Genomic DNA, 9,928 nt, shown 5'->3' with positions numbered 1-9,928 from the left:
CAAATGCATTTCTATTAGAAGTTAATGAAACAAAGAGACTGAGTACAGGGAAGAGACTGACTTAATATAACACAGCTGAATTAGATAAAAAAAAGAGAGGAAGGAGATCTGCAATTACAGATTGACAAGTTGTTTTAATATCCAGTAATGCAAGTCTGGAACAGCTGGATTAATTAAGTAATATGGCAAAACAAACCAAGGGTTATTATGAATTTCAGCATACCTCAGGGGGTTAGTAAGGCCTGAGGGTTTAGAGTTCAACTTCTGACCACACAAAAATACTGGTATCTATAATTATCTTGGGTGTCTTGCTGTGATTAGGGAACAGAGGCTTGGAAATGAGGAGTGAAAAGAAGCTTTAAAATTAGCAGGAGTGTAAAATAATAGGAAGAAAAATACTGGAAATTGGTCCTGGGGCAAATCATAGGGCGGAATCTGTTATTACTGGCAGTTTGGTGGTAGCCTAAGCATTTATTAAGGGCAACCAGAGAGTTCAGTTCAAGGTTGAAAGTGGATGGCGCTAAGCCATTAGTCATTTATGTAAGATACAAAAGCCAGAGTCCTTGAAAAGGACATACCATGAAACATCTTCGGGAGGAGAACAGAGGGTTCCACTGACAATGAACAGAGTTCACCAAATGCTGCTCCTTGTCAAGTCTCTTTGTGGTCTGTATACAAGTGATGCTTCAGCATTTACACGTTCAAGTATGTGTAAACTTGTGAGTTTTGTATTTGGATGAATGACTAGAGCTCTGCATGTACAGGAACCCAAGACTCAGACAGACAAGTTGGAAATTACATGAATGGACAACATTTTCCTCATAAAAACGAGGTGCACATTGGCCCAATTCAGAGTGACTGTAACACTCGCGTCCCCCTGCCAGGCACTCCCTCTGCATCTCCTCACCTCCCCATCAGGGCCTAAGCACTGAGAAACATGAGGGAGGGAGGCTAAGCCACTGTCACTCCTTCTGACTCCCCATGCCTGGAAGTCAGAGGAACCCCATAACTCCTAATTAACCTTGGCAAGACTGCCAGTTAACCTCTCCTGGATTCCAGGGTAGGATACTCACAAGGAAGTGACTTAAGAAAATAAGTACTTTATTGAACAATTAGTCAACAATAAAAATCAAATCCAGTGCAAGTCTCAGCAGTTCTGAAGCACAAAAACAATAAGTTATCGGAACTAGATCTTATACTCACTCATTACATGGAGCTGAGATGTTGTTTAGCTCCTCTGCACAGATACTTTGAGTAGCAGCTGGGCTGTACTCAAGCAAGGCACCAAAGCTTCTCTGTTTACTCTTTTTTATGTTCTGTTACATTCCCACTGATGTTGTTAGTTTGCTAGTTTGTTACCTTCCCAGTTGGATCTGGGGGCTAGTTCCTGATTATTTTCCAGAACATTGATGGAATTGCTCTTTTGTCCCCCCTCCTAACACTAAAGTCAGGCAATATCACTCTCTGGCTGAAATGGCCTTGTGATGTTAATTGGGATGTCTCTGCCCAGGTACATTGAGCTAGGTGAATTGAGTCTTGAGTTGTTACATTAATTCCTGATGCACAAAGGCTCAATGGCATCACATTGACACTATGGAGGGCTTTTCCTTATACTGTTTTTGTAACCTGCCACAGACAGAGGAAGCTGTTATTTGCCCTATTGGGAAACAAATGTGTTCTGGTATGGGTACCTGTATGCATGCCACAACAAAGTACATGTTGCCAAGTAGCCCCCCTCTCCTGCATCAAGGCCTGCCATGAACTGTGTTTGACTTTCCTACGTTGCTGTTTTACTGCTACACCAAAGACTGCCTTGCACATGTGCACTTTTAACACTCGTGTCTATTTCCTGCATGTTTACCTATCACGGACTCTGCCTATTCCTGCCCCTGCTAGGGACTAAAGCTATGGACTAAAGCTACACTAAAGACCCTCTTTCTGGGCAGCACTGCCCATGCCAGTATCCTGACTTTCCTGCGTGTCTGGACTCTAATACACGTGTCTGTTTCCTGCCTGTTTATTATCTACCATGGACTGTGCCTGTATCCTATTCCTGCTATGGACTGTGTTACACCTGCTTTTCCCGGCCTCCATGGAAGCCTGCCTCACCTGGGCCCAAGCTGCACTGTTAGCAGCGAGGTGCCAGCCAGGGAGACCTCCAGCGAGCCTGACCAGGCACCCCCTGGCCAGTTCCCATCTGAAGACTCCCGCGGGCCGGTCACCGAGCTTGCCCTCACTACCGGGCAGCCTGCTAGCAAGCCCCAGCCATGCCCAGCTGGCAGCCATGTTCCCAGGCAGCCAGAAGACCCAGAGAAGCAGCCTGCTGAGAGAAGCCATTCCAGAGAAGCGAGCAGACCATGTCCGCAGCGGCGAGCCTCACCCTGCTCTGCATATCTTAATAGCCGCCCCAGAGAAGAAGCTAAGTGCCAACCATCCCAAGCACTTAGAGAATGCATCTCAAAGCAGCATCCGCATTCCAGAGATGATGACCTCGGGACAAGCCCTGTCTGCAGGAACATCCTTTCAACACACCCGGATCTCCCCCTCCCTCCTTTGTCCCCTCTTCCCAAAGGTGTCATAATGTCAATCAGATTCCTAAAGTGGCCCATCTAGGGTAGTTGTAGAGCCATTAATACCTTTGTTTCACCCGCAAGAACCACTAGGAACTGCACCAGCCCCAGGGTACGTTTTGGGGTATTTAAGCTGGTCTCCCAGGCCACATGGTGCACGTGCCATTCCTATCCCGACTCCTTGCTGCCACTCTATTTCGGATCTAGTGCAGGCATTAGACCACCTCATCTCGCTGCAATGTCTTTGCTCCACTTCAGGATTGTGAGTATACCCAACTTCATTGGTCTCTAGTGGGCTACCCCGGTAATGCAACCGTCTCTATTTTCCTACTCTATTTTCCTAGCTCTTGTATGTAACCTCGTCTGCATGTGCTAGTTCAGGCATATGCCACACTACTTAGTAAAACACGTTGTACCTTTATTTAGTCTGCCTCTTTATTGCATGAGCATCTGGAGAGGGACCCTGGTATATATTGGTTATAAGATCCACACCAAATTTAGTTCCAGACTGCTAGCTAATTCCCCATTCAAATAGAGCAGTTCTGGTAACATACATAGCAGCTCCCAGGGCTTTCAAGTCAAGATAATGGATTGCAGAAGTCTTATCCCTCACCTCAGGTCATGGTTCCAGTTTTTCCTGTCATTTCTTTTCTGGGAGAGTGAAGTCAGAATCCTAAGGCTATGCCAGCATCATCAAGACATCAGTGTGGTTGGATCTTTGGACCGAGCTGTTAAATAATATACTAAAAGAAAAGGTAAATGTAGTCCCCTGTGCAAGCACCAAGTCATTACTGACCCATGGGGGGATGTCGCATCATGATGTTTTCTTGGCAGACTTTTTACAGGGTGGTTTGCCATTGCCTTCCCCAGTCATCTACACTTTACCCCCAGGAAACTGGGTACTCATTTTACCGACCTTGGAAGGATGGAAGGCTGAGCCAACCTTGAGCCAGCTATCTGAACCTGGCTTCTGCTAGGACTGAACTCAGGTTGTGACTCGTGAGCAGAGCTTGGGCTGCAGTACTGCAGCTTACCACTCTGCACCATGGGGCTCTACTAAGCCAATAAAAAGCAAACTTGGCTTACTGTTGGTCTCTGATTCTATGGAATTGCCATCCTGATCCTAAATACATTGCTTTTTAAAAATGTGGACCTACTGATTTTACCAATTTCACTGAAAATGATTTCCCCTAGGGTTTGTACTTAGTACTACATTCTAACCCATCTACAAGAATGTCTAAACAACAGATGGGTAGACCCAACATATTCAGAAGAAAGATATTAAAAAGATATGTAAGGCTGCAGAATGAATAAATTAAGGAGATCATAAAACATAACAACAAGTTGTTGCATAATATATTTCAAAGAGTTATGGCAATTGTAAGATGATGATCGGAAGACAACTGGCAAAACCATATGTTTTCCTTCAAGAACAATAAGAGAACAGTAATTACTGACAGAGATGGGATCCTTTGGAGGCATTTATCAACTCATTCTGCAAAACTAAAATGAGATTAAGTTGAGAAAAATAATCTTCCAAGTTATAGGGAGTTCATAATAAAGAATATTCTGCAATTACCATTGCATTTGGAGAGTGTGAGGCAAGGTAATTAGTGGGAGTGATGAGTTAAAAAAATCCATGATAATATTATGTAGTTCTAAGAGAAAAATCAGGTGAGGACAGGACTATAGAGATACGCTGTCATGGCATAATACCTCTAATATTTTTTGTATAACTGTGCCAACAGATTCAAAATAATAATGTAACAAAAACCCGTATGTGGATTGGAAAATACAGGAAGTGAATGATTTCAGTAGTGCAATATCCACCAAGTGTGGTTCCTCCACCGTAATTTTAAAATTAACTAATGCTGGAAAAGCAACAGCTTGTTTGAGAAGAATAGCTCCAGTGTGGAACCAACCACAGACTAAACTCCAGAAAGAATGAAGTATTAATTAAACACAGATAAGAATCTCCATTTTCATAGGATCTCAGATGAAGTTCATCATAAAGCACAAGCAGCAAAAACTTTGTGGGACCACCCTGCAGGGCAGTTGCTGTCATGCTAAGGAGGTATCAAGCAGGCCTTTTGCTATCAAGCTGGCCTTTAATTCATCTCTCTGACCAAGCCCTGGGGAAGTACACTGTCATTCTGTGATGGAGAAATTGATGTTTTTGTAGCCTTTTGATTCATCATAAAAATCTTGCCTGACATGCCAAGGCATAGCCAAGCTGTGGAGGCTAGAAGGACTGGTCTTAACTCCTCAAAGGAGGGAGGAGGGATCCTCCCCCCTTAGTAGAGTGTTTAAAAGGCTATGCAATCTTTTGTGTTGTGTGCCTCACTCCAGTGGAGAAAGAGGGGAAGGTAGAGGAAGCTGGTCTCTTCTGTCAGAGTCTCCAACGCCATGTGCACTCATCCTGAAGGGATGCCCAAGTATCTTTTGTAATCGCGTGTGCTGCAGTCAGACATCAGACATTTTTTTCCCCTTGTCATTAGCTGCTATGTCTTCCTACATATTGTGTGCTCTTTGTATTTTATATTCTACTGTAATCCAAGAAAGATCTTTCTTTGGTTAAAAACAAGCTGTGTCAAAGATGTGCCCAATTGCTTAGCCACGCTAGTACTTTGCACAGGTTCAGAGTTCACTAGAGTCCAAATGGCTGGTGAGAGGTTAAGCCTATACATTTGGTGGTGGCAGGGAAACAACACTGTATCAGTCCAGATAGACTGATTTTGCAAGAACCTATGCTTTTTGTCTTTCATTGTGTGGAAGTTGCCAAAGCAAGATTTTCGAAGCATTGTAGTATTGATGCCTTCAGCTTCCTGTTTAAGGCAAAGAAATATCTTCCTACATTTCCTTTTTAAATTCTTCAATAAAATGTTCCACTGATCTTTATATCAATAAGATGAGTAGTACAGTTTTTAGTTAAAAAATAAAGATTTTTCCAAAAACTGGACAAAATTGCCCCGTTCAGAAAATGATATCCTCTCTGGCCTCTGAAGTTAATAACATCCTTTTGTGATAAAAATCAGCTGTGATACTCCAGCCTCTAAGAGAATATTTATTTATTTAAAACATTTATTAGCTGCCTTTCTACCTGGTACCCCCCTTGTCTGGGGGGATGGGCAGCTGGGCAGGGTAAGGGAACTGCTTTTTCTTCAAACATGCAACCTCCTATGGGCCTTCCACTGACCTCAATTCCAGTTTAAAAGGGAAGCAATTGAGGCTCAGCGGGGCCAAACTGGCACGAAAGTTGCATGCCTTGGGTTGATTTGGCTTCACTGAGCTGCTGTTGGTTCTGTTTTAAACTGAAAGTGACAGTGGAAGACTCCCAAGGTGTGTGCATACCATTTTTCATGCACTCTGGAGGCTCTAGCCAGCCTCCCAATACTTCCTCCTCTGCCGGATAGATGAGTGAAGGAGGGGCAGGTGAGGAAGGGGCTGGCAACCCTACAAGACAGCTTAAAACAGACATAAAACACATTAAAAACTCAATTTAAAGCCACAACCTAAAACTATCAATCAAATGCAGTTTTAAAGAAAACTGTCTTCAGCTGCCCCTTAAAGATCGGCAGTTAGGGCGCTAGGCATACCTGGGAGAGTCAGGAGGGCCTCTCCCTGTGATCTTATCACCTGGGCAGGAAAGTTAGGTGTTAAAATCACAGGAAGAAGGGAATATAGGGCTTTCTGGTTGCCTTGACTGATGACCACTACTAAGAACTAAACGGTGGAAATGTGACCTAGCTAGTCCTGCTGGATCTCTTTTCAATATTATCTACCATAGTAGCCTGCTGAGCCACCTTTTGGTGCTGGAATAAAGGGGCATCATGTTATAGTGGTTCAAAACGTATCTGGGAGGTTGATCTCAGAAGTTGTGCTGGGGAATTCCTACTCTGCCTCTTGGCCATTGGCCTTTGGGGTTCAAAAAGTTTCACTATTATCCCCCGTGCTAGTTTATATCTATGAAGCGACTGGGAGAGATCATTAGGAGGTTTGGACTGCAATGACAAAAATATGTAGATGATATTGAGCTCTACTTTTCTTCTCTACTGAATTCCAAGGATACTGTTGCTGTTTGAACCTGGGCCTGGCATCAGTAATGGGCTGGATGATGGCAAATAAGATAGAGATTCTTTGGATTAGTAGAAAGGTAGACCAGGAATTTGGATTATACTTCCCTTGAAAAGCCAGATTTGCAGATTGGGAGTGCTGCTTAACACAGAAGTCACCTTAGAAAACTAGATGGCTCACACAGAGGAAGCCCAAGTGATGGGAAGGTGGGGCAATTAAAAAATACACTACACTTGGCAAGAACTCCACATGTGGCCACACCTACTTTCTAAAAAAACACTTGGTGGGTACCAGGAAAGGTGCCGGTGGACACCATGGAACCCATGGATTCCATGTTGGGGACTGTGGTCATAGTTTGTCTTCAAGAAGAAGCAGAGTGGGTCTAGTGTGAAGTTCTGGTGGGGATTCCTGGATAGTGGGAATCTAATGAACAGACTGAGATCTGTGTGGTAAGGCTCTAGGTTGGAAAACCTCAGAGATTTTTTCCCTCAGTTTTACCCTCATAGAGTAGATTCTGCCTGACTCTTTCATCTCTGTAACATCTTATCCATTAGTGATACTGCTTCTTCAGGTTGAGTCTTCCCCACAGCAACAACTGAATTCAGTTTATTTCTGAACACCAAAACCTTTCTGCTCCCCTACAGGGAAGTGAATAATGTTCTGTTTTTGTTTACCCCTGGACTGTTCCTTAGTATATATGAACAGAAAAAGTTGTAATGGTTAAACAGCATGGCAGACGAGAAAGCATTAGTGCCTTCACAGCACACCAGGTGAAACCAGCATCAGTTATTTACCTCACAAGATAAGTGGCTAACATCCATTAAATTACCAAACACTAACAGGCTGGTTCATAAACAAATATTTGGCCTCTCTGTGTTATTTACACTTGTTTGATGATGCGGCAGAGTGGAGTGGGGGTTAATTCTCTACTATTTACAGTCTAACATGCTAACATGCCAGACATCTCCCAGGTGGTAGGTGGATTCTGCTGCCGGAGTGAGGTTCTCCTTCTAGGGCAGCATGGTTCCTTTGTGGGCTGAGCACCATGCCGACGTCTGCCCTGCAGTCATTTCTCCCTGGTGTGACCATGGCCTCTAGTGAGGTCTGCTGAAGAGGGTTATGGTGTGCTCCATACTGGGATGTCCGTGCCATGGTTGCAGAGCAGAGGCACTACTGTCAGGATGTGTCTTACTGCTGCTGCTGCTGCTCTGGGTGTGTGTGCCTGTGGGAGAGAGCCCGGGTGTTCTCTTGTGGTAGAAAAGGGGAAAGGAGACAGATCTGCTAGGGTCTGCTGGCCCTCTGGAGCTGTCTCCCCCTATCTGCCCTGTCATTAAGTTATGCTCCTGCATGGTGCATCCATTGCCCATGTTTGTGTGAGCTACCATCATGGTGTGAGATGTCAAGTTCTGCAGCTGTGGGGTTGACCTATTTATTTATTTATCATTCACCTGGTTCATTGAGACTCAGAGTGGATTACTTATGTGGCCCTGTGGTGTACAGCTTGGCTTCTGTTCTGCCCTTGCATGGAGTGGGATATATATTGTCACCAGTTGCAATCATTGGCCATGCTAGGGGGGCAGGGGCCAAAGAGTGCTGGGTGCTGCACTTATTGGTTTCCTGTGGTTCTTGGGATACCAGGGGTGTGGTGGCTGTTCAGGTTTTTGGGTTTCCCCTCCCTTTTTCTGAACTCCATGGTCACCTATGGGCTACATCACAGGTTTTGATTGTGTTACTTCCTGATGGTTCCAGGGGGCATTACTGGGCTGGAGCAGCTTAGGGAGATGACTAACTCCTACCACATCCCTGGGCCCATTTAGTCCTCCAGTCACACAGAGGGTTGTGCTGGTGGCACTTTGGTGGGGGTCTGTGGCAGTGCCATGCTGGCACTCAGCACTGGCGTGGAGGTACCAGGGCGCTGTATCTCTGGGTTTTGCTAGCATATCCCAGTGATTTGCCAACATATCAGTCAGTCAGTTCCGTAAGTGTCCCCCCCACCCCCCCGGGACTGAACTGCAAATTTCCCTAATGATTTAGGATTTGATAACAATATCTATATTTTTTCTTTAATGGCTTGGTATTTGCAGTGATACAGTAAAGTTTCAGCACTTATTTATTTATTTACTTGATTTGCCTGTTGTAATTCCCAGAAGTGCAATCTCAGCAGACAAGAAGAGCCCTCCACGATTTCCTGCAGAACAGAATCTTTTAGATGTATGGCTGACACACCTACAGAATACTGGCTTCACCTCCCAAACACTGTCAAATTCTGATGGTGTGGAGAAGAATTGTGATTTTCTACTACTTCTAAAGACATAGCTCTAACCAACGTACGGGTATGCATTGTAATTTTGAGGAGGGGAGGCTCATGTAAAATATTTGCCAACATTTATCTTGAATAATTAGCCATTTACAGGCAGAAAATAAATAAGTGCAAACAGTAAACTGTCTAGCACTACAATCTGGCAAAATGATGAAACATGCACTGTATATATATTTTAAAAAGCAATCATTCATATGTTATAAAGGCCAACAAGAGATAGGATTTTGTTCGGCTTCCTTCCTCCTTCCCTTGCCCTGAGACAACATTTGTTAAATAAAAAAAAACAAATAAATAAAATCCCCCAAAGAACCCTAATAAAGCAGAAGTCGCCTCCCCCCCACCTCCCAGCACCATCTATTGTAAACAGCAGGTTGGGCTTATGACAGGTTTTGTTTGCAAATGATAACAATTATAGGTCATTTTTTATTTTGAGTGGGGGAGCAGGTATTAAGAGACAGAAAGAGAGGGGAACTGATGGGGAGGTGGTGTGAGTGTGTGTATAAAAGTTAGACAGAATGATACAGAGACAGAGAGATTTCCCCAGTGTCTTATTGAATCCCAGGTCGACAACCTAACATGAATGTAGAGAGCTAGGTAGTTTCTTCTCATCCCATTGAATGAGATCTAATTGTGTCTGTTCTGTCTGTTGGCAGATGCAGTTTCTACATAACAACATCCCCGAGACAGAACTGCTTGATTAATGCCTCCAGCTGTCATATGCCCCATTATCTGTGCATTTGCATAGCTTAATGGTTTAGGACAGGGGAGAGAGGATGCTTAATTTAATGTTTAGCAGGCCCTTGATAGCTGAATAATTTAAGAACTGTCAAGGGAGGTCAGTTCTACAGCAATACAGCAAGACAGCTATAATTTCTGCATATCATTAAAATTCTCAGGCTTTTATTTTTTTAAAAAAGCAAAAGAACAACAATGTCTGAAAGGAAGTATTCCTTTTCTGTTAACC

Source organism: Eublepharis macularius, chromosome 8, assembly GCF_028583425.1.
Source record: "Eublepharis macularius isolate TG4126 chromosome 8, MPM_Emac_v1.0, whole genome shotgun sequence".
NCBI lineage: Eukaryota > Metazoa > Chordata > Lepidosauria > Squamata > Eublepharidae > Eublepharis > Eublepharis macularius.
This window is presented reverse-complemented; position numbering follows the sequence as displayed.